Source organism: Scyliorhinus canicula, chromosome 7 (assembly GCF_902713615.1).
Source record: "Scyliorhinus canicula chromosome 7, sScyCan1.1, whole genome shotgun sequence".
Taxonomy (NCBI): Eukaryota; Metazoa; Chordata; class Chondrichthyes; order Carcharhiniformes; family Scyliorhinidae; genus Scyliorhinus; species Scyliorhinus canicula.
The window spans coordinates 179,979,358-180,004,195 of NC_052152.1; the positions used below are offsets into that span (position 1 = coordinate 179,979,358).

The 24,838-nt window shown below is 46.0% G+C and overlaps 1 protein-coding gene and 1 non-coding gene across 6 annotated transcripts in view; both read right to left on the reverse strand.

The window, feature by feature from the left end:
- Positions 1-24,838, reverse strand: part of LOC119969595 (nucleolar protein 4-like) — a 430,219-nt gene that overhangs the window by 400,381 nt on the left and 5,000 nt on the right. The gene's annotated exons all lie outside the window — the stretch shown is intronic.
- Positions 15,180-15,252, reverse strand: trnaf-gaa. Its single transcript has one exon. It is a non-coding gene; the product is annotated as a tRNA-Phe (tRNA).

Genomic DNA, 24,838 nt, shown 5'->3' on the forward strand with positions numbered 1-24,838 from the left:
AACGCCGGTACTCCCCCCCCATAACGCCGGGTACTCCCCCCCCCCCATAAACGCTGGTACTCCCCCCCCGCCCCAGCACCGCCCCACAAACACCGGTACTCCCCCCCCCCGCCCCCCCCACAAACGCCGTTACTCCCGCCCCCCACAAACGCCGGTACCTCCCCCCGGCCCCCCACAAACGCCGGTACTCCCCCCCCCCCATAAACGCCGGTACTCCCCCCCCCACCCCCACAAACGCCGGTACTCCCCCTCCCCGCAAACGCCGGTACTCCCCCCCCCAGCCCCACAAAACGCCGGTACTCCCCCCCCATTAAACGCCGGTTACTCCCCCCCCGCAAACGCCGGTACTCCCCCCCGCCCCCACAAACGCCGGTACTCCCCCCCCATAAACGCCGGTACTCTCCCCCCCCCCCACAAACGCTCGGTACTCTCCCCCCCCCACAAACGCCGTTACTCTCCCCCCCCACACAAACGCCGGTACTCTCCCCCCCCACAAACGCCAGTACTCTCCCCCCCCCCACAAACGCCGGTACTCCCCCCCCCCGCCCCCACAAACGCCGGTACTCCCCCCCCCGCCCCCACAAACGCCAGTACTCTCCCCCCCCCCACAAACGCCGGTACTCCCCCCCGCCCCCACAAACGCCAGTACTCTCCCCCCCCCACAAACGCCGGTACTCCCCCCCCCGCCCCCACAAACGCCAGTACTCTCCCCCCCCCCCACAAACGCCGGTACTCCCCCCCCCCCGCCCCCACAAACGCCGGTACTCCCCCCCCCGCCCCCACAAACGCCGGTACTCTCCCCCCCGCCCCCACAAACGCCGGTACTCTCCCCCCCCCCACACAAACGCCGGTACTCCCCCCCCGCCCCCACAAACGCCAGTACTCTCCCCCCCCACAAACGCCGGTACTCTCCCCCACCCCCACAAACGCCAGTACTCCCCCCCCACACAAACGCCGGTACTCTCCTCCTCCCCCCCCCACACACAAACGCCGGTACTCTCCTCCTCCTCCCCCCCCCCAAACACCGGTACTCTCCTCCTCCCCGCGCCGCACTCGATGTAGGTAACTGAACTGGTTGACGCCGTTATAAACCTACTGTGATTTTCGCCGACGTGACCCGTGGCCACGTCGGCGGGACTTCAGCCCATCCGGGCCGGAGAATTATTCAACGTAAAAATTAAATCACATCCCGCCGGCGCCAGCAGTTCTCGGAGGCTGCCGGCGGGATTTGATCTACGCCATTTAATGGCGGTTCGGAAAATTCAAAACATGGCGGGAGGGGGAATAACGCCGCCACCGGCCGATTCTCCGACCCTGCGTGGGGTCGGAGAATTTCGCCCAGTATCAGTGAATTGTATAGGTGCCGGAATGTGACGACTAAGGGCTTTTCACAGTAACTTCAATGAAGCTTACTTGTGACAATAAGCGGTTATTATTATTATTATTAATTGCATTTAATTGCAAGTGTTGGGTATTAACTGGTAATTCACTTGAATCTCCATAGATGCAGACAAACTGTGGATGTTGGTTTAGGAGGTGCTGGTGATGTGCAACACTGTAAATAAACATGATACAAAAGAATGGCTCCAGTTCTATCCTTCATCAACTGACTTTCTGGAGTATAACACACAAAGCCAATCAACTTCAGCTGCTTCATCAATGGTCTTCCCTCCATCATAAGGTGGGAACTGAGGATGTTTCTTGATGATTATATCGTATCCAGTACAATTTGTAACTTCTAAGGTATTGTAGCAGTCTGTGCTTGCATAGAGCAAGATCTGGACAACAGTCAGGCTTGGGTCAATAAGTAACATTTGTGCCGCAGAAGTGCCAGGCAATGATCATGTCCAGCAAGAGATAGCTTAAACACCTCCCTTTGACATTCAGTGACATTACCACCATTGAATTTCCCAACCAATATCCTGGAGGTCATCACTGACTAGAAACTTAATTGAACCAACAAGATGAATGCTGTGGCTAAAAGAACAGGTTAAAAAGCAGGGTGTTTTTCAGTGCAATTCTACAAAGTCTACAAGGCACATGTCAGACATGTGATGTAATACTCTCCACTTGCCATAATGAGTGGCATATTCTCCTCTTGCCTTGATGAGTGCAGCTCCAACTGCATTCAAAAAGTTCAACACCGAACTAACGATTGTGACCATGGAGTGAGTGGTCGCACATTTGGTGGCTCCCGCTCGTGGCATTTGTTTGGACCTTTTCCCTGGTTAACAGGTGGAGGTGAGGTGGAATATACGTGCAGGAGAATGAGGGGAAGAGATTGACCCTCTTGTATGGAGCAGAGGGCCAGAACTGGTCGAAAAAGAGGGAATCAGTCCGTTAGACCTGGTGCACGCCTGCGCCGCAAGTGGAGATGGCGGAGGGCGGGGAGCGGCCTTGCCGGCTCAGTGGTCGACGGACCAACTGCCGAGCTTCTTAAATGAGAAGTTCACCCAGCAATGGAAGGAGAGTCTGGAGGACCTGGCCTGGGTGGTGGATTCGATCAGGGCAGTGGTGACCGAGTGGAAATAAAGCTGGCTGCCCAGGATCAGGCGATCCAGAAGATGGAGGAGGTGGTCGAGGAACACGGCAGCAGCGATGGGGCTGATGCGCGATCAGCAGAAGCGGCTTTAGGTGAAAGTCACGCAGGCAGAATATAAGGATCATGGGCCTGCCAGAGGGGGGTGAAGGAGCCAATGCTGGTGCATATGTGGGGAGGATGCTGGAGAAGCTGCTCGGAGACGGTGCTTTTGCACGGCCGTTGGAGGTGAATCGAGCACACAGGGCGCTAATAAGGAAGCCCCAGGGAAACAAGTCACCGAGGGCGATGGTGGTGCGGCTCCACCGGTTCCTGGACAAGGAACGAATTATAAGGTGGGCCAGGCAGACGAGGCGCTGCACCTGGAAGGGCAGTGAAATTCGAGTGTACCATGACCTGGGTGCAGAGTTGGCCAAGAGAAGAGCGAGCTTCAGCAAGGAGCTTCGGGGGTTCATGGAGCACATGGAGAGATGGATCCATGGAGAGTTGGGAGGCCTAGGGCAAAGGTATTTTCGTTTTACTCCCATGTGCACAAGGTGTACTCCCTTATATATTTTTTTGTGGTGGATAAGACGTTGGCAGGGGTGGAGATGTCGAGTATTCGTCAATACTGGTGTTGGACCATGCCCTACACTGGGTGGATTTACGAGTGGTGGGGGGGGGGGGGGGGGGGGGGGGGGGTGCAGCGCTCGCAATTGAGACTGGATGTGGGACTGTTAGCGGAGGAAGAGATGTGTGAGCGGGTGAGGAAGGCCATCCAGTGGTATATTGAGATTAATGACACGGAGGAGGTTTCGGCAGGTACAGTCTGGGCGGCACTGAAAGCAGTGGTCAAGGGGGAGTTTATTTCAATTCGGGCACACAGGGAAAAGGTGGAGCGGGTGGACTAAGAAAGGCTAGTGGAGGAAATTCTGCAGGTGAACAGGAGATATGCAGAGACCCCAGAGGAAGGGCTGTTAAAGGAAGCCAGAGGCTGCAAATGGAATTTGGGTTGTGATCCACAGATAAGGCGGTAGGGCAGTTGCAAAGGGTGAGAGGGGCGGTGTATGAGTATGGGGAGAAAGCGAGCAGGATGTTCGCACACTAGTTGAGGAAGCAGGAGATAGGGAGAGAAATTGGGAAAGTGAAGGACACAGAAGGGAACACGGTCTTGGACCCGGCAGGGGTGAATGGGGTGTATAGGGGGTTTTATAGCAAATTGTATAAGTAGGAACCCCCAGGCGGGGAAGAGGGGATCAGGAGGTTTCTGGGAGGGTAGGAGTTCCCGAAGATTGATGAGGAGCTGGTAGAGGGCTTGGGGACCCCAATTGGGCTTGTAGAAGTGGTAAAGGGGTTGGAGGCGATGCAATCGGGTAAGGACCCAGGACCGGATGGGTACCAGGTGGAATTTTATAAGAAATTCTCGCGGGTGTTGGGACCGCTGTTGGTAAGGGCCTTTAATGAAGCAAAGGAGTTGTACATTAATGACGTTGTCACAGGTGTCAATCTCCCTCATTTTAAAACAGGATAAGGATCCGGAAAATTGTGGGTCGTATAGGCCAATCTCCCTGTTAAATGTTGATGCCAAATTATTGGCGAAGGTCCTGGCCACAAGGATCGAGGACTGCGTCCCAGGGGTAATAAGGGAGGACCAGACGGGGTTCATTAAGGGGTGGCACTTGGCGACCAACATTAGGAGGTTGCTTAATGTAATTATGATGCCTCCAGAGGGCCACGAGGTTGAGGTGGTGGTGGCCGTGGCCTTTGATCGGTTGGAGTGTGAATACTTATGGGAGGTCCTGGGGCGGTTTGGGCTTGGGCAGGGATTTGTGGATTGGATTTGATTGCTATACCAGGCACCGGTGACAAGCGTGCGGACAAATCGGGTGAGATCGTACTACTTCAGGTTGTACCGGGGGACGAGGCAGGGAAGTCCACTTTCCCCACTGTTGTTTGCCTTGGCTATAGAACCGTTGGCATTGGCACTGAGAGCATTGTGGGTGTAGCAGGGGATAGTGCGGGTGGTGGGTGGAGCACAGGGTCTCGCTCTACGCAGACGATCTGCCTCTGTACATATCGGACTCGCTGGGGGGAATTGGAGGGATTATGGGATATTAGAGGAATTTGATCAGTTTTCGGGATATAAATTGAATATGGGTAAGAGTGAGGTCTTTGCGATCTAGGTGAGGGGGCAGGAGAAGAGATTGGGTGAGATGCCATTCAAGGTGGTGGGAAGGAGCTTTCAATACTTGAGTATCCAGATGGCACGGGAGTGGGAGCAGCTGCATAAACCGACCCTCCCGAATTTTATTAACTACTACTGGGCGGCAAACATTGCGATGGTCAGGAAGTGGGTAGTGGGGAAGGAGTCGGTATGGCAGTGAGTGGAAGCGGCATAATGCAAGGACACGAGTTTGGGGGCATTGTTAACGCCACCTCTGCCATTCTTGCCAGCTTGGTACTTCTCAAGCCCGGTGGTAGTGACAGCCCCAAGGGTGTGGGGACAGTGGAGGCAGCACATGGGGTTAGGGGGGGGGGGGGGGGGGGTCGGTGTGGGCACCGATATGTGATAACCACCAGTTCGCGCTGAGGGGGCTGGACGAGGGGTTTCGAAGGTGGCAGGAGGCAGCGCTAGAGAGGTTTGGGGATCTCTTTACTGATGAGCGTTTTCGGTGCTGGAGGAGGAGTTTGAGTTGCCAGGTGGAAATGGGTTCCGTTGTCTACATGTGAGGGATTTTGTGCAGAGGCAGGTTTTGACCTTCCTATACCAGCCGCTCCAGGGGCTACAGGATAAGGTGGTGTCAAGAACAGGAGTAGGCGGAGCAGCACAGTGGCAGAATGGGTAGCACTGCGGCCTCACGGCGCCGAGGTCCTAGGTTTGATCCCGGCTCTGGGTCACTGTCCGTGCGGAGTTTGCACATTCTCCCCATGTTTGCGTGGGTTTTGCCCCCACAACCCAAAGATGTGCAGGGTAGGTGAATTGGCCACGCTAAATTGCCCCTTAATTGGTAACAAATGAATTGGGTACTCTAAATGTATTTTAAAAAAGAACAGGAGTAGGAGAGGGGAAGGTCTCAGATATCGATAAGGAGCTGATGGAGTGGGAGGGAGCCCCAATAGGAGAGGTGAAGAGAAAGTTGGAAAAACAGCTGGGTGGGGAGTTGGAGGTCAGAATATGGGAGGAGTACCTGAGGAGAGTTAATTTACCCTCATTATGCGCCAGGCTCAACCTGATACAGTTTAAGGTGGTCCATGGAGCACACATGACTGTGGCCCGGATGAGCAGGTTGTTTGAGGAGGTGGAGGATAGGTGTGGGCACAGTGCGGCTGCTCCTTCAAACCATGTCCATATATTTTGGGCATGTTCAAGGCTCAGAGGTTTCTGGAAGGGGTTTTCTGACGTCATGTTAAAGGTCTTAAAAGTGTGGGTGGTTCCGAGTCCAGAGGTGGCGATCTTCGGTGTGTCGGAATACCCGGGTGCCCAGAGTGTGAGAGAGGCCGACGCCCTGGCCTTTGCCTACCTGGTGGCCCGGAGACAGATCTTATTGGGATATAAGGACTCGGAACCCCCAAAGTCATGGGTGTGGGTTAGCAACATGGCGGTGTTTCTCAGACCCAAAAAATTTAATTCGCGGAGAGGTTCGTTGCAGGGGTTTGCTTGGTCATCGACTTCATCAAGGATAATTAAGCTGTCAGTGTGGGGGGTGCATGGGAGAGATGAGTAAGGATAAGAGAATCAACAGAGGGCTAGTTTGGGAAGGTAGCATTGTTTGTGTAAGCCATGTTGGCTGGGGTTTGTGCCCGGGAGGTTTTGTTGGTTATTGTTGAAATTTGATGTTTAAAATTGTTAAAATTATAAATGCCTCAATAAAATATTTTCTAAAAAAAAAAAAGTTCAACACCATCTAGGACCAAGCAGCCTACTTGATAATGCACCCCATCTATCACTTCTAATATTAATTCCCTTAACCACCAGCACAATGTGACCCGGGTTCAATTCCAGCCTTGGGTGACTGTGTGGAGTTTGCACTTTTTCCCCGTGTCTGCGTAGGTTTCCTGCCAGTCTAAAGATGTGCAGGTTAAGTGGATTGGTCATGCTACATTGCCCCTTAGTGTCCAAAGTGTTAGGTAGGGTTACTGGGTTGCAGGGATAGGGTGGAGGCGTTGGCTTCAGTGGGGTGCTCTTTTCAAGGGCCGATGCAGACTTGATGGGCTGAATGGCCTCCTTCTGTACTGTAGGGATTCTATGATGTGGCTGCAGCAAATTGCCACTGTTCTGTTGCAACCGCTCCTCTCAAACTCTAGAAAACATATGAGGACATGGGCAGCAAGTACATGGAAACACCAACATCTTCAAGTTTCCCCGAGTCACAAACCACACTGACTTCCATCCTTTCATCAGCATTGGGTTAAAATCCTGGAACTTCATTCTGTGGGAGTATATTCATCAAAGGACTACAGCAATTCAAGGAAGTAGTGCTGCAGACAATTGGGGATGAGCAATAAATGCTGGACTTGCCAGTGATGCTCACATCCTGTTAGTTAATAAACCAAACAAAGAATGGACGAATATGAAAGCAAGATATCATACTGGAAATTTGGATTAAAAACTGAAAATGTTGGAAATACTCAGCAAATCTGGCAACACCTGTGGAGAAAGAAACAGAGTTAACATTTGAGGTCTATTTCCAGCATTTTATGTTTTTATTACAAAGAAAATGGAATTGGATACAAATTGAAACAGTAAAATTTGCAGGTCTATGGGACAAGAGCAGGGGCATGAAATTAATTGAGTAGCTCTTCCAAAGTGTCAACACAGGCGTGAAAGGTCGAATGGCTCCTTCTGTGCTGTATGATTCCATGTAATTTAGTTCTCTTTTTAAATTTGTACATTCTGCATTTTTACGTTTCCATGAGAAATTGGCTGGTCCATATCTGTGAGTGAAACTGCCTATGTAAACATGTCACTATTATTATAACCTCCCACCCATGAGTGGCACTGGAGTACTTCCAATAAAATATTGTAATTACAGTGTGATTAATTTACTATGACAATTTCAAACATAAATGCAAATTTAGGAACTTTTACTTTGAGAACTGACAGGAAGTATGTGCAGACTAATATCGATAAAACATTTACTACAGGTCTTGTAAAACCAAATTAAACTGCACTGACTGTAACTAATTGTACAAGACATTGAAACAAGATAACAAAATCAATTACTGCCCAGTAAGAGTTGTCAGGTAGAAATATGTATTTCTTTTTATACACTTCCAAATGTTAATCATTTATTTTCTGTCAGGGACAGTTTCATATCAAGAGTTTAAAATTCAGTATTTTGATTTATTTCATGCATAATCTGTTTTGTCATCTGTGCCAGTCTTATGGTTTGTGTACAAACTAGACACCTGTCTCCAGGACAATAAAGTAATCACAGCTGTGTGCTCAAAGGTCAGTTTGACTTCATACACAGGGAGTGCATTCTGCCCATGAAACTTTATGCACCTAATCCTGATGCATGAAATTAAACTCTGCAGTTGCAGCCCTCGTTTTAATGGTGCAATTGTTTTGTTTAACGATTCGGATATGTACTCAAGTAATTCTCTCCAAGATTTACACTGACCAGCAGAAATGTTTAGATGTTTGAATATATTATCATTAAATATTTGGTCACATTTTTACTTGTACGAGCCTATCAAATATTTTCTTTAGGCAGCCATTACACCAGAGCTGTAGCATCAGCATTATTAAGCAGTTTGCTTGACATCAACACAGCACTTGCAGTGTAAATGCAATCCGAATCTGGAGTCAGGTTTGTATATAATGTTATAAATTTTGGATCTACTCTTGATACTCTTTTGGGTTCAGTGACAATGATGGCTCATTGAACAGACTCTTCAAGTGCTGCGCCGGGACTGAATCGCAAATGCTCTACGCGGATGAGTTACCAGTCCCCTAGTGATTCAGGCCCCGTTAATGGGCTAGCAAAGTGACACGTAGAACTCACGCAATTCCAATGCATGCCAACCCTCATCCCAGCCACGATAATGGTGCTGGTTGCAGTGGAGCATGCCCATCCCGTTGATTGGTCGGCTGGGGCCAGAGGATACCTAGGGGGTGGCTTGGGAGGGCGCCCATTTGACCCTTGATGCTAAATTCCCAGTGGGCAGTCAGTGGTGTGCACAGCCGCATGGCTGTGGCAATGGGTGTCCGTGTCTGGCTATCCTGACCCTACGGCTTACACCCACCCCTGCCACTCCCTCAGGCCCTGGCAGACACACCCCAGCCAGTGGCACATTTGTCAGCATATTATAGTGATGTTGGACACTGTTTGTACCCTCTCCTGCACCCTCAGCAGCCAGAACGCCTGAATCCCGATTTGAAATACAAGGGAACCTCGCCATCGGTAATTCCTCCTGGTGGAGGTGGAGCATCACAGAAGAGCCTGAAAATGTTGGGTAGGGCCCATTAATGATATGCCAATGATCTTTACTGTACAATTTGCATGCTCACGCCGTTGTCAAGGGACTAGAGCCTGGCATTCCGTTTGGCACCCAGCGTCAATATCTATTTTTGGCTGATGCCAACTTCTCCACCAAATCGTGGTTCCCCAATTCCAGCATCAGCCAATGGAGAATCCTGCCCTTCATTCCTGGCATTCCAGAATTAACTGGCACTGCCCAATATCTATCCATTCTTAGAAACTTGGGTATCTAACAATGCATCCATATTCTCATGAACTGAAAATCACAGGATAATATTTGGCTGTTATTAACATGGCAACTGGTAGGACCAGTGGAAAAATATTAGGTACCTGAGATGAACCGACAGCCTTGTGCTCTACCCAATCAAAATGAATATTATGTATGGATAAAAATAAGGCATAAGTACAGATTTAATTTCCTCAAAAAATAGATTATGACTGATTATACATTCTCATTATTCTACACTTTTCACTGGAGAGGTACTAGAAAAAAATGCATATTGTATGTAACATAACTCACATGATATAAAATGTGTTCCTACAACAGGTACTGTATGATTTTATGTGCAATTTACACAACCATTACGTTTTGATTTTTTTTACTGGTTCAGGTTTGGAATAGTAATGTAGCGATGTGAAAAAGTGAAAATTGCTTATTGTCACAAATAGGCTTCAATGAAGTTACTGTTAAAATCCCCTAGTCGCCACATTCCGGCGCCTGTTCGGGGAGGCTGGTACGGGAATTGAACCGCGCTGCTGGCCCGACTTGGTCTGCTTCAAAATCCAGCGATTTAGCCCAGTGTGCTAAACCAGCCCCTGGCACAAAACAGAAAGGAATAAGACATTTTGGGAAGACTGCAAGGTAAATACCTGGGAATGTATAAGTATGTCTAGATCTAGACCTTTCATTCCCGCTGCTGAAGTGTGTTTACCTATGTAGTTACGTGAGTAGTTGCTCCACCCCCCCCCCCCCCCCCAGCAGTGGCAGAAGCCTCAGCAACAGGAGTTACAAGTTTGCTGCCTGCTCCGCTGGCTTTGCAGTGAGGTTCAAATTATTTTAATAGTCAGGCCTCATTTGTATTTGCAAGCTGTGAGCGCTGATCCAACACCCGGGGCAGAATGCAATCCGGAGGGGGTGGATGTGATAGGTTTACAAAGGGCTGGAGAAAAGCAACGGGTTTGGGGCCGGGAGGAGCACTCAATTCAAATGCTTCTGAAAGCTGCATTCAGCGGTTCCTTTAAGGAAGGCTGGGTCGGCTGCTTTATGTCTAGTACCATTGGGTGGAATGTACACAATGTACGCACCTCCATTTGTACCTTGATCTTGTTGGGATCCGATGTGCATCTTACATATTCCACATGCAACAGTCCACATGATGCTTTCAAACACAATAATAGGGCACAACGTGAGCAAGAATGAGAGTTTGAGTTCAGGGTCCCGACGACAGAGACGATGAAAAACACCACCCTTGTCTTTTGCACATGTCCAATCTTCCAGCAGGCGGAATTGATAAAACATTCTGGTCAGCGTGATCAAGGTAAAACTACGAAGAAGCTAGTTTATTATATCAAATCCACGTGATTTAACTGGCCAGAATGTTCTCAAACTTCTTTTCTAAAACACTTCATTTGCTAGTCTAAAATAAAACGTATGCTGTGGTTAAAACGCTCATTTTTGAATTGTCCTATCTGGTCAAGGCTCTCCCTGAACCTTAAAATGTACAAGAACAAACTCTGTGGCACAGTCTTTGTTCAAATTGGCTCACCTCCTGACATATGTCTCTTTGTCCTCATGCTCACAGGAAGGGCTGCCTCTCCTACTTCCCTCTAGCCATGGTTGCCTGATTGGCCTGTCAATTATATTGGCTATATCTTCCCCCCCCCCCCCCCCCGACCCAGGAGTGCATTCTCAGATGACGACCCAATGCACTTGTATACATACCTCCCGGGCTGCTTCTCAACTGTAGGTGTGAATGCCTGATATGAGTCTGAGAGGAGCCAATGAATTACATATTGTCCCTGTGTGTGGATAACATCTACAGTACTGCCTGGCTTATTAACATATCAATCTCCCTTTGTCTCAGCAGCTGCAGCATTTGGCTCGGAGGATATTAAAACTGTGAATTAACTTTAATTTGAAACACTCATTTCCAAATTTGTTCTGTGAAATATCTTCAAAAGCCTCAAAATGCAACACCAGGCACTGTAATAAAGCAGTGAAGGCTCCTTTAGGCAGTTGCACTCCACTTCACTTAGGAGTCAGTTCATGCTTCACCCTTGATTTATACTGGTAACAATGTAAAGCCCAAATTACCTTCCAACAATATCTTATATCAATATAGAACCCCTACCGTGCAGAAGGATACTATTCAGCCCATCAAATCCACACAAACCCTCTGAAGAGCACCTGACCCAGGCCCACTCCTCTGCCCTTCCCCGTAACCCCACCTAACTTGCACATCTTTGGAATGTGGGAAGAAACTGGAGCACTCAGAGGAAGCTCATGCAGACACGGGGAGAAAGAGCAACCTCCACACAGCCACCCAAGGCCAAAATTGAATGCTGTGGCTCTATGAGGCAGCAGTGTGAGCCACTGTGGCACTGTTGAATTATGTGCAAGCCAGATAGTAGGAGAGGGCAACTGTTATCCAGTTAGAAACAAAAACAGAAAATGCTGGACAATCTCGGCAGGTCTTCCAGCATCTGTGGAGAAAGAACAGAGCTAACGTTTTGAGTCTGGATGACTCTGTCAAAGCTTTGGCAAAGATTCATCCAGACTCGGAGCATTAGATCCATTCTCTATCCACAGATGCTGTCAGACCTGCTGAGATTGTCCAGCATTTTGGGTTTTTTTTGCAGATTACAGCATCTGCAGTAATTTGCTATTATCCAGTTTTGTTGCACTTCAAGCCAAACTATAAGGTACCAACCCAGAGTGTAAACCATTATTTTCTGTCAAAAGTATGAAAGGAAAACACAACAATGACTTCTAGAATAAGTTAATATCCAAAGTCAACATCACCTCACGTATTTAACTTTGCAATTATAAGATAATTCCACCAAAATATATTAATGTATTTGAAAATGACATTAATTTGTCTCCAACAATGAAATATTTCACATTTGCATCAGCTTGTTGAGCTTCATTGATAATTATTTAAGCTTTCTCTATTTGTTATTTCCATATTGCACTGGAAATTCAAGCAATTTATAAAATTCTGTTGATAAATATCTCCTAAATTGAACAGTGTGTTCTTTCACATAGAATATGCAAGACACTGCAAGACACTTATAAAGTACTGAAATACTCAGTCGGATGTTGCAACGGCCATCTAGAAATAATTTAAAGGTTAAATTGTAATCTCCCAGAGTCAATCCCTCATAGTGGCAAATATTTGTAATCATAGGATAACAGTGGGCATTCATTGAGATTCAGAACAAAACAAAGAAACACTGAAAAACTAACAGAACTTGTATGAAGAACATATTTCATGTATGTGGGCTTGTGAACAAGATTCACCTCACATGATGAAAATCTCATATTTTCTTGGGAAAAATACATGGCACTTACATTGGTCTATGTATTCAATATTGTTCAGTGTGTAAACAGATTCTGTGCAATGAAATATCTAAACACTGGCAACCTGCGATCAGTTTCAGTCTTGGTGGTTTGAATAATTTGGCAACTATGGCTAAAATGCAGCAGTCAAACCAAAGAAAATACAAAGTCAGATAAATAATGTAGATTTCAACCAACATATATATATATATATATAAAGATAATAAAAGTATAAAATACAACATTTGTTTGATGAAAGAAAATTCGAGATTTTGGGTTAGAGTTTTCACTTTAGGGGCAATTAACATTCCAAACCCTTTCTACCTATATAGATGGATGTTAAAAATTAATATACATTACTTACTTAAAGAAAACCAAAGCATTCTCCTTATGTCCAGACCAACATTCCTTCCTCATCTAATTGGTAATTCATCTCATTGATATTTACAGAAGCTGGATTTGCTTAAATGGATGCAACATTTGCTTGCAGTAACAGCGGTACTAAAGATATACTACAACCCATAAATACAATGAGTAATGGCCACAATAATCGGCAATCCTTTGAAGGTGTACTTTCACATATAAAAGGCATGGGGACCAACATCCTTTGTGCTATCTGGGGGAGGAGGGGGGGAGATTTCCATCCCATCCAACCCGTAAAAGCCCATCTGGTTCACTAAGTCCTTTAGGGAGGGGAATCTGGCATCCTTACCTGGTCTGTCTGGCCTGTATGTGACTCCAGACCCAAAGAAACGTGATTGACTCTTAACCCTATGGAATAAACAGTGTATAGAACCATAGAATTTCTACAGTATATGAGGAGGTAATTTGACCCATCGAGTCTGCACTGACCCTCTGAAAGAGGACCCTACCTAGGCCTACTCCCCCACCCTATCCCCGTAACCTAACCTGTACATCCCTGGACAATAAGGGGAAATCTAGCTTGGCCAATCCATCTAACCTGCACATCTTTGGACTGTGGCAGGAAACCAGAGCACCTGGAGAAAACCCTGTAAACACAGGGAGAACAGACAAATTCCACACAGTCACTCAAGGCTGGAATTGAACTTGGGTCTCTGGCACTGTGAGGCAACAGTGCTAACCACTGTGCCTAGTAAGGCACTCAGTTTAAAGGGAACAAATGTTTGCCTTGCCAGCAACGTGCCATGAAAGAATAAAGGATATGTCTGACATGAACAAAATCCCCTCAGTCCAAATGTGACATAACCACACAAGAACATTGAATCATCACAGCAAGGAAGCCTTAAAACTGGAAAGACACAGCAGAATGTCCCATTTGTGCCATTGAAGCTGCTGGAAATGACTGCTTTTCCCAGAATTTTTGAAAGCAGTAGGCACTTGTTCCCAATGGATGTCTTTTCCTGAGCACCGAATGCCAGATGAGACAAGGAGCCTATCCATATGCGGCACTTTAGCACACTGCAGCTATTCAAATGTGAGCACTGAATAAGCAATCTTCAAGTTTAATTTTCACAATCTTTTTACAGTCTGTTGAAGTGCATGATAAACAACCGCTTATCAAATCTATCAAAGTCTGACCATGCCTCAGATATCTAATAGATCATTCTTACAAATTTCTTCCATGAAGATTAGGAGAAGAGCCAAACGTTCCTCAGTATCCAACTGACCGTCATCCAGCTCACAAAAAAACTTTCCTTCTCATTTTACCTTTGTTAAGAAGCCACAATGGCAAAGCCAAACAGTACCTTGTTTTCTCTTCAGTAAGGACAATCACCTGTGTCGGCATACCCACTTCATTGTGCCCTGTTCATCAGGTTCAAATTCAGAGAACATTGGTGGGTAATCATATCCTGACAATTTAAACTTTCTTCACAGATGCAACTCAGATTACAATCTATCTGAAAACAATTCTTAGTTTCCAATCTTCACCTTTAGGCAACCCATTCTGATGCCAGATGGGGAAGTAGGAAACTAGGCACCAATATTTTACTTAACAGTAGACTTATTTACTGAATGCAGCATTATAAATGTCTGCCTCCTCCCTAACAACACCCAGTGCCCCTCTCTTTATACTGTTTCTCGAGTAAACTAATTAAACAAAATAAACTAATTAACAAATGAACTCAAAATTGACATTGCCTTAAAGGGCACACATCCCCTATTTATAGTCCCTTTTTAATGAAAAGAATCAGTAAATCAAATTAATGAGAAGGATAACAGACTGATGGGACACTAACAAAAATGAAGATTGCCTGCCCATGGATTCTGCAGCAGAGTGAATGTGGTGAGTGGTGACATGAGCAGCCTCTGCTGGCAACAGAAGCCTACTGCACCTAGTATTTCTAGGTGGTCTCCCATCCAAGTACTAACCAGGCCTGAGTCCGCTTAGTTTATGAGATCAGATAAGATCAGACATTTGAAAAATGAAAATCGCTTATTGTCACGAGTAGGCTTCAATGAAGTTACTGTGAAAAGCCCCTAGTCGCCACATTCTGGCACCTGTCCGGGGAGGCTGGTACAGGAATCGAACCATGCTACTGGCTTGCTTGGTCTGCTTTAAAAGCCAGCGATTTAGCCTGGTGAGCTAAACCAGCCCCATGCTAAACCAGCCCCTTAATAGAAGCAGCTGGTGGGATGCCAAAACCCAGGATTGAACCCGAGACCTTTAGATCTTCAGTCTAACACTCTCCCAACTGAGCTATTTCGGCTGGTGTTTAAGACGAGTATGGCTGTAGGCAAGTTTCTCTTTATATTCTGTCGGAGATTGTCATAGCCACAGAAACCCAGGGAAACCGGGTGCTAATGGCCACAGAAACCAAGGGGAAAGAGTGCTAATGTCAGTCCCCAGAGAGAAAAAAAGATGTGAAAGGTCAAACAGCAGGGAGACTAACATCAGAGGATGAACTATTCCCACTCCACAGTATAAATATTTCCCACTTTCTCTGTCTGTTAGCTTTGACAAAGAGTCATCGGACTCGAAACGTTAGCTCTTTTCTCTCCCTACAGATGCTGCCAGACCTGATGAGATTTTCCAGCATTTTCTCTATTGTCTCTTTAGTTTTACAAAAAATAGGAATAAATTGAACAAAGATCAAAAATGAGACTAGCAATGGCCCCTGGTGGGGCACTGTAACTAAAATAAAAACGTGAAAGGAAAGTCTCTCTTTATATGTGCTCAAGGTACTTAGTCAATCACTTGTAATGCCTTACCCATATTAATACAATTAACACAGTCAATCAACATACTGTCAGCTGTGGCTTACTTTGTAGCACACTTACCACACATAGAGTGCTTTACATCCAATGACATAGGTTTGTAGAGTAGTCACTGTTGTCAAATAGGAAATATGACTGCTTATTTGTACACAGCAAGATAACACAAACGATATTATCATAATGACCAGATCATGTTTCTGTGATGTTGGTTGAGGGATAAACGTTAACCAGGATACCAAGTATGCCTCCCCTGCCCTTCTTTGAAATTGTGTCATGGGATCTTTTATGTCCACCTGTGAGGGCAATTGGAGCCTCAGTTTAAAGTCTCACTGAGAGATGCACCTCCAACGGTGCAAGATTCCCTGAAGTTTCTGATTCTTTCATTCCTTCTTTCAATCAACATACTGTTAGCTGTGGCTTACTTTGTAGCACACTTTAAGCTGGTCCGACACCCTGAATATGGCCTCCCGGGGGCCCAGGTCCAGTTTCACGTGCACCACTTTAGAGATTACCCTAAACACCTCATGCCAGTAATCCTCCAGCTTTGGACAGGACCAAAACATATGAACGTGGTTTCCCCCCCCCCCCCCCCCCCCCCCGCCCCACAACGTTCACATACATCTTCTACCCCCTCAAAGAGCCGGCTCATCCTCGCCCTTGTAAGGTGCGCTCTATACACCACTTTCAGCTGTATCAGCCTCAACCTCGCACACGAGGTGGAGGCGTTCACCCTCCAGAGCACCTCACACCAGAACCCCTCCTCCATATCTTCTCCCAACTCTTCCTCCCAATTTGCTTTGATCCCTTCCAGAGGTGCCTTCTCCTCCTCCAAAATGGCTCCGTAAACCGCCGATACTACCCCCTTCTCCAGTCCCCCTGTTGTCAGCACCTCCTCCAGCAATGTGGAAGCCGGCTCTAATGGGAAGCTCTGTATCTCCTTTCTGGCAAAATCTCAAACCTGCATGTTTCTAAATATTTCCCCCTGCTTCAGCCCATACTTCGCTCCCAGCTCCTTCAATCCTGCAAAACGTCCCCAAGAAATAAATCTTTTAGTGTCCTAATTCCTTTCTCCTCCCATCTCTGGAAATTTCCATCCCACTTCCCTGGCTCAAATCTATGGTTCCCCGAATCGGTATTTCACTTGACCCTGCCCCCAACCCGAAGTGCTGTCGAAACTGCTGCAAATTCTTAACGAAGCTATTACTACCGGACTCCCTGAGTATCTTCCCGGGGCCGTCGGGAGTGCCGCTGTCGCTAGTGCCTTCAATCCCGACCCCCTACCCAAACACTCCTCCATTCTGACCCATTGGGAGTCAACCCCTCTGACCCAGCTCCATACCTTCTCCACATTCGCCGCCCAGTAATAATACATCAGCTTCGAAAGACCCCATGCCTGCCTTCCTCTCTGTAGTAGCACCTTTTTAATTCTGTCCACCTTCCCTTCCCATATGAATGAGTTAATCATCCCTTCAACCTCTCTAAAAAATGCCTTTGGCATGAAAATCGGCAGGCATTGAAAAATAAATGATCGCGGCAGCACATTCATTTTAACCACCTGTACCCGACCCGCCAATGACAGAGGGAGACCGTCTCACCTTGCCAGATCAGCTTTCACCCTCCCCATCAAACTAGAAATGTTGTATCTACAGACCCCCCCCCCCCTCCCCAATCTCGAGCAACCTGCACCCCCAGGTACCTAAAGTGAGTCCCTGCCTTACGGAATGGCAGCCCCCCACCCCTGCCCCTACCCCTGGCCGAGACATCACAAAATATTAATTCATCTAGATTGAATTTGTACCCTGAGAAAGACCCAAACACCCGAAGCAGCTCCAGTATTCCTCCAGTCCACAAATCAGGGTCCAATTCCAAACCGCTCTAGAACTGCCATCAAGCACCTCCATTCTACCCAGATCAAAACACCTTCTCGGCGTCAAATGCAACAACCACCTCTATTTCCTTCCCCTCCGCCGGTGCCATAACCACGTTCAATACCCTCTTAATGTTCAAAAAGAGCTGCCACCCTCTCACAAACCTCACCCGATCTTCACCCATCACCTTCGGGAGGCACTCCGCTAGCCTATCTGCCAGTACCTTCACCGATATCTTTGCATCCACGTTTAAAATTGATAAGGGCCTATACGACCCACACTCCGTCAGATCCTTATCTTTCTTAAGTAACATGGGAAATCGATGCCTGCCCCAAAGTTTGTGGTAACACCCCCTTCCCTATCGACTCCTCAAACATCCCCACCATCAGCGGTACCAGCGTATTTTTGAATTTTTTATAATATTCCACCGTAAACCCATCCCCAGCTCTGTCACCTTCCCCGGCTGCATCCTCCCAATTGCATCTTTTATCTCCTGCTCCATTATCGCCCCCTCTAATGTAGCCCTGTCCCCCTCCCCTAACCTCAGGCACTCCAACCCATCTAGAAATTCCTGCCTCTCCCGACCTCCCCCGGGTGGCTCTGACCTGTACAACCTCTCATAGAATTACTTAAAGATCTTGTTAATCTGATCTAGAGCTACCACCAACTTCCCTGTCCTGTCCCGCACCTGGATAATTTCCCTTGCCGCAGCCTCCCTACGGAGCTGACCCACCAAAATACCCGCCTTCTCTCCATGTTCGTAAACTGACCCCCTTGCTCGCCTCAATTGGCGTACCGCCTTCCTGGTAGATAGTCGGTCAAAGCTCGCCTGGAGTTCCTTCCTCTTTTCCAACTGCGCTAGGTCCCTATCTTCTTCATATCTCCTGTCTACCTCCAGCATCGGTCAAGATGTTCTGATGGAATAATCTACGATTAAATTGTTTGCTTTATGTCCTAAATACGATTATAAAATTGGAATACAAAGCTGCAAAATATATAAAATTAGTATCTCAGAGGCATGCAGCTTATTATATTGCACTGTGCAACTTAAAATTTGTAGCTCTGAAAATAATATCTATAAATGGTCATTGTGATGTATTCATACATTTCTCAGCTTGATAAGTATGGGTTTAAAGTGAACGGTTAAGTGTTTCTGATTTTAAAACGTTACAGACTTTTATCACCAGAATCCATTATTGTTTTTTTTCTTAACTATGGGAATGAGGAGGGGCAGTACGGTGGCGCAGTGGTTAGCACCGCTGTCTTTGGCAGCGAGGTCCCAGGATCGACCCCGGCTCTGGGTCACTGTCCGTGTGGAATTTGCATATTCTCCCCGTGTTTGCGTGGGTTTCGTCCCCCACAACCCAAAGATGTGCAGGTAGGTGAATTGGCCACGCTAAATTGCCCCTTATTGGAAAAAATGAATTGGGTACTCTAAATTATTTTTTTAAAAACAACTATGGTAATGAGGTGACTGATTCATACATGTTACCACCTTCCCTTCCCAAAATTCTCCTTTTTTTTTAATTTAAAATTTTAGATTACCCAATTATTTTTTCCAATTAAGGGGCAATTTAGCATGGCCAATCCACCTACTCTGCACATTTTTGGGTTGTGGGGGCGAAACCCACGCAAACACGGGGAGAATGTGCAAACTCCACACGGACAGTGACCCAGAGCCGGGATCGAACCTGGGACCTCAGCGCCGTGAGGCGGTTGTGCTAACCATTAGGCCACCGTGCTGCCCTCAAAATTCTCCTTTTAATCTCATTTTAAATATGGATATGGCTAAAGTTTTTCTTGGGCATGGGCAACTTGCGGTATGGCCCATTTATTATGCATTTCCCCTCACCCGTAAGCTTGAGTTTTTTGTATTCTGCAAGTTGGCTGATAATGGGACATGTGGGACCTTGCTGAACAATGGGACAAACAGTCTATCTAATTAACCAATGAAATTTAAAGATTGAGAAAGAAACAGAATAACGATGGGAAATGGGGTGAATTAAGACTCAAATCAGCTAAGAAAGATAAGTAGAGAGAGAGAAATAAAGGGTTGATTTGAAGCAGAACACTCAAAAATCCAGAAGGATTCAAGTATCCGATGCAGTCTTCAGTTAAAACAACTGTGGCGCTCATGTACCGTATTTCGCTATCCATTAGACCTCAGTTGACCTTCAATGAGATCTTCTCTGGTGAACAGAACAGGAATGGAAAAAAAAGTTACATTTTAAAATTTTAATGAAATTGTAACAATTTACTACTTGCATGAATGACAATCCGTGATTTCATTTGTTCCCTTTCTGAGTTGAAAACGTCAGGAGGGATTGTAGGTATATAAATGTCATCATCAAAAAAATACTTGCACTATTTAAGGTGATAGTCCTAACGTTCTGTGCCACTTTTGATTGGAAAATAATGTGCAAATGCAGGAATATTTGAAACTCCAGTGAGGTCGAGGGTGCGCTGCCATTATTGCAGGGCTAAACGCCAAGCAGTGCAACTCCTCCAGCAACCCGTGGTGATTTGCTATTCATGGGCTATTGCATCCTTGTCACAGTTTGCTGAACAATATATGCATTGGGGCCTCCTTCTGTGCTTAACTATTCTGTGATTCTATAATGAAGGTGTGGGTATTAAATTTGCCATAATTTTGGTTGTGAATTATAGGCCATTCTCTCCATTTCCTGGTCCCTCACACATCCCACACAGTCAGCAGCAATGACCTCACTTGCACTCCATTGAGATTTTTTTTGGCATGTTTCAATAGTGTACGAATTCATAGATCCTCCACTGTGATATTTCATACACATTGCCAGATGTCAGCTATTTCATGCAGCCAGAGTGTTTTGTGACCGTCTGGCAATACAAATAATTGAAACCCATTTTTTAAATACTTGGTAATATGTCAAAAGGAATATAGGCAATTTTAGCACATCCTTGCCTTAGGACATGTTGTGTATGCTTGTGTCAATTTGACAATCTGACAACTGTGGGTGGTTCCTGTGATCAGAGGTTCTACAATTTGCTTTTTCCCCCCCATAAAGATAGAAGTTATCACTGTAAATATGACACTCCTAATTTATGTTTGGGATTTCTCTTACAAATTGGTTACATTTTTATTTCTTGAGTAAACATTTACATTCAAATCAATGCTCCAGTTTCGATATTATTTTCCTGCTTTCTTAAGATTCTCACAAATCACTCCCTAACAACGAACATGAAAAAGACACTGTTAGTCGTTCTCTCCTTTGTCCAAGCTGTCTGCCAGAGTAATACAGAATGTTCTGACCTACGTTTTTCCTTCCTCTCTAGGGAAATGCCTGTGCTCCTTACCTTCTTTCAGAGGATATACTTATGACTGAGCAATTACTCCTTTAGTAATGATTGAATTGGCCTATGTTGTACCAAATTGCTGTTTTAAATGTGAAAATATATTAACCAGAAATGATAACATTGTTAGCATTGATTCTGCAGCAAGTATGAGTCAACAATTTGATAAATGCCAAATAAAAGCTGTGGCTGACATTTGGTTTGAATGATTATTAACAACAAAAATATAATGAAAAATAATTTACTTGTGAAGTGAGAGTGAACTTAAGGCTATTCATATATTGTGATGAGTACTTTGAGAGCAGCATCATGGTCTACATATTGCCCCATGCCCAGGCAAAGCACAACTCTACATATTCACACTTACAAACTCTATATATGCATAGAGTCTTGCTAACCCTGGTCCGAATGCCACTGAATTCTTAAAGCTAATAAAGAGCTGACTATTCCTCTCCTTAGAATTGAAGATTACATACTATTAGATAGTATTTATAGCACAGAAACAAAACCATTTGGCTCAACAGAACCATGCAGGTGTTTATGTTCCACATAGGTTTCCTCCCACTTTTCTTCATCAAACCTAACCCTCTGTTCCTTGCACCCGGATATGCTTATTTAACTTCTGTTTAAATGCATCTTTGCTATTTGATTCACCTACTCCTTGTCAAAGCAAGTTATGGGTAAGGAGGTTTCTCTTCAATTCCCTGTTGGATATACTGGTACCTTATATTCATAGAATTTACAATGCGGAACGAAGCCATCGAGTCTGCACTTGGCCTTGAAATGAGCACCCTACTTAAGCCCATGCCTCCACCCTATCCCCGTATCCCAGTAATACCACCTAGCTTTTTGGATACTATGGGTAGTTTAGCATGGCCAATCCATCTAACCTGCACATCTTTGGACTATGGGAGGAAACTGGAGCACCTGGAGGAAACCCACACAGACACGGGGAGAACGTGCAAACTCCACATAGTTAGCGAGGCTGGAATTGAACCCAGGTCCCTGGAGCTCTGAAGCAGCAGTGCTAACCGTGCAGTGCTCTGTGCCACCGTGCCACCCCATTTATTAATAGACCTTAGTTCTGATCATCCCTGCACACCTTCTCCACTTCTACTCCAACAAGCCCTTTCTATATCTTAAAGATCTCCATCAGATCACTCCTTCTTTGAGAGAAAAGAGCCACAGCTTGTTCAGCTTGGTTCCTTTTTTAAATTTGGTTCCTGGGATGTGGATGACACTGGCTAGGCCAGCATTTATTGCCAATCCCTAATTGCCCCTGAGAAGGTGAGGGTGAACTGATAGATATAGGGCACAGTGTAACGGATTTCTATGTGTCATTTGTGGTGGGTTTTGTTGGGAGTTTCTCCCTGGCTCTATTGGCGAGTTCCCCACTGCTATCTAACCACCCTGGGGAGTTTCTCACCACGCTAGCCCACACTTATAGGATGGGATCTACCCAGCGTGGTGTGGTGCAACCAGCCACGACCAGTGGATACCGGGAGATCCCACTTCTAACATGGTAATGCAGGTTTGTAAGGCCATTAAAAAAAACATGAGTTCATTTTAATAGGGATAGAAATGAAAAACAAAGAGGTCGTGTTAAACCTCTATAGAAACTTGGTTAGACCATATTGGAGTACTGTGAACAGTTCTGGTCTCAATATAATAGAATAGGATGGGCAGCACGGTGGCGCAGTGGGTTAGCCCTGTGGCTTCACAGCGCCAGGTTCCACATTCCCACAGGTGCCCACATTCTCCACTTTTATTAGGGGCAGCATAGTAGCACAAGTGGCTAGCACTGTGGCTTCACAGCGCCAGGTTCCCAGGTTTGATTCCCCGTTGGGTCACTGTCTGTGCGGAGTCTGCACGTTCTCCCCGTGTCTGCGTGAGTTTCCTCCGGGTGCTCCGGTTTCCTCCCACAGTCCAAAGACGTACAGGTTAGGTGGATTGGCCATGCTAAATTGCCCTTAGTGTCCAAAAAGGTTAGGAGGGGTTATTGGGTTACGGGGATAGGGTGGAAGTGAGGGTTTAAGTGGGTCGGTGCAGACTCGATGGGCCAAATGACCTCCTTCTGCACTGTATGTTCTAAGAGAGTGGAAATGGGACAAGTGAAGATAGAAAAGATGTGCCAAGAGGTTGTGTGAATAGGACAGCAGTCCAACACAAATTGAATGAATTAAGAAAGGAACAAGGGAAAAGAGCTAAACCAGCCAAAATAAAACTGAACAAATTGGGGGGCAGATGTTATGTTCTAAAACGATTGAACTCAAATGCTGAGTCTCGAAGACGTTAAGGTTCCCTGTTGAAAGATGAAATGCTGTTCCTCAAGCTTGTCAGAACGTGAGCAAAGTAGAGAATTAATTTCCTTTATTTCTGTCCTTGGCCTGCCATGGAGTTCCAATAAAGGTCGACACAAGCTTGAGGAAAAGCTCATCTTTCGACTGGACACTGAACAGCCTCCAGGACTCAACATGGTGTTCAACAATTTAGGTCATAGTTTCTACTCCCATTTTGTTTTGTTTTTTGGGTTTGGTTCTTATTTGTTTATTTCTCAACGTTGCGTTTAAACAACAGCTCTCCTGTCATTCACTCCTTCACTAGTCATAGTTTTATTTTTTTACTTGGCCTGTTTGCACTATGGTATCTTCAATCGTTTAACCTCTCCTGCCCTCCACCCTATACCTTTGCAGAAACTCTTTTTCATTTTCCCTCACTTGCTCAGAACTTAATTTATCTCTGATTTTTCTCAGTTCTGATGAAAGGTCGCCGACCTGAAATGTGAACTTTGTTTCTCTTTCCACAGATGCTCCCAGACCTGCTGAACATATACAGCCTTTTCTGTTTTATTTCCAAGATTTCAGGCCGCCTTTATGTTTTGTAATACCCACGCATGTTCGTTTTTAACCTGGCTGCTACTGGAATGGGGTTATTAATTTCAGGACGAGTTCCTAAGGATCTGCATGTAATTTGGAAGAGCATTTAATGGGCTTGTGACTTTTTCTCTCTAACCAGCCCCCCACCCCTGTCAGCTCTGGAGTTTACTTCATTCAAACAGTAGTATTTCTGTCCTTCCCGCATATAATGGGGTTTGCAACGCAGTCCCTGAAAGCCCGGAATTCAGCAAAATGCGGGAAGCACAGGTCTTGAGAGAGAGAATCAAACCTGAAGTGTTGCTTGGATGTGTCGGTTCGCCTCAGTTGTTGCCTATCGGCCGGAGTATTATGAACTTTTTCTTATTTTGTTTTCAGTGTAGAGGAATACAATTATTTTAATTTTTAAAATGTGAGTTCTAAAATAATGTGCAATTATAATTTAAACTTTCATTCATACTATCGTGGACATACAGTCTCTTATGGGTGCTTCATGATTTCCTTTGGTTTACAATCACATTGAGTACCATTACCTGTCAAAAATGGTTTACTTATTCACTTTAACCCCCCCCCCCCCCCCCCGCCATTCAGCGTTCGCTACAACAGACCAATGGTGGGTTGTTTCTTCCCCTGTCACCCCGCCAGATTGTTTTTAAACCAAATTTATTTGTGTTTGGGTAGCGATCAGGGAGGGGTGTTATCTATCAGGGCCTTGGGCCGTACTTTTGGTCAGGCAACCTTATCCCCGCTGCTGGATTTAGGTGCTTGGATCCCCTTCACGTTTCATTAATTAACTTCACTTTGGGCCTTTTGTCCTGGGCTTAGCCGTGAATAGAGCGCGGGGGGGCGGGGGGGGGGGGGGGGGTGGTAACAACATGACCGTGAGCTGTGGATGGCAGGGCTCCCATTAAAGTTAATTCCTGAAAAGGCGACTGGAGCCGAGTGCCTGGGTCCACTCTGCCAGGCAGACAGGTAATGAGTGTCTCTATGGCAACGCCAGTGTCTGG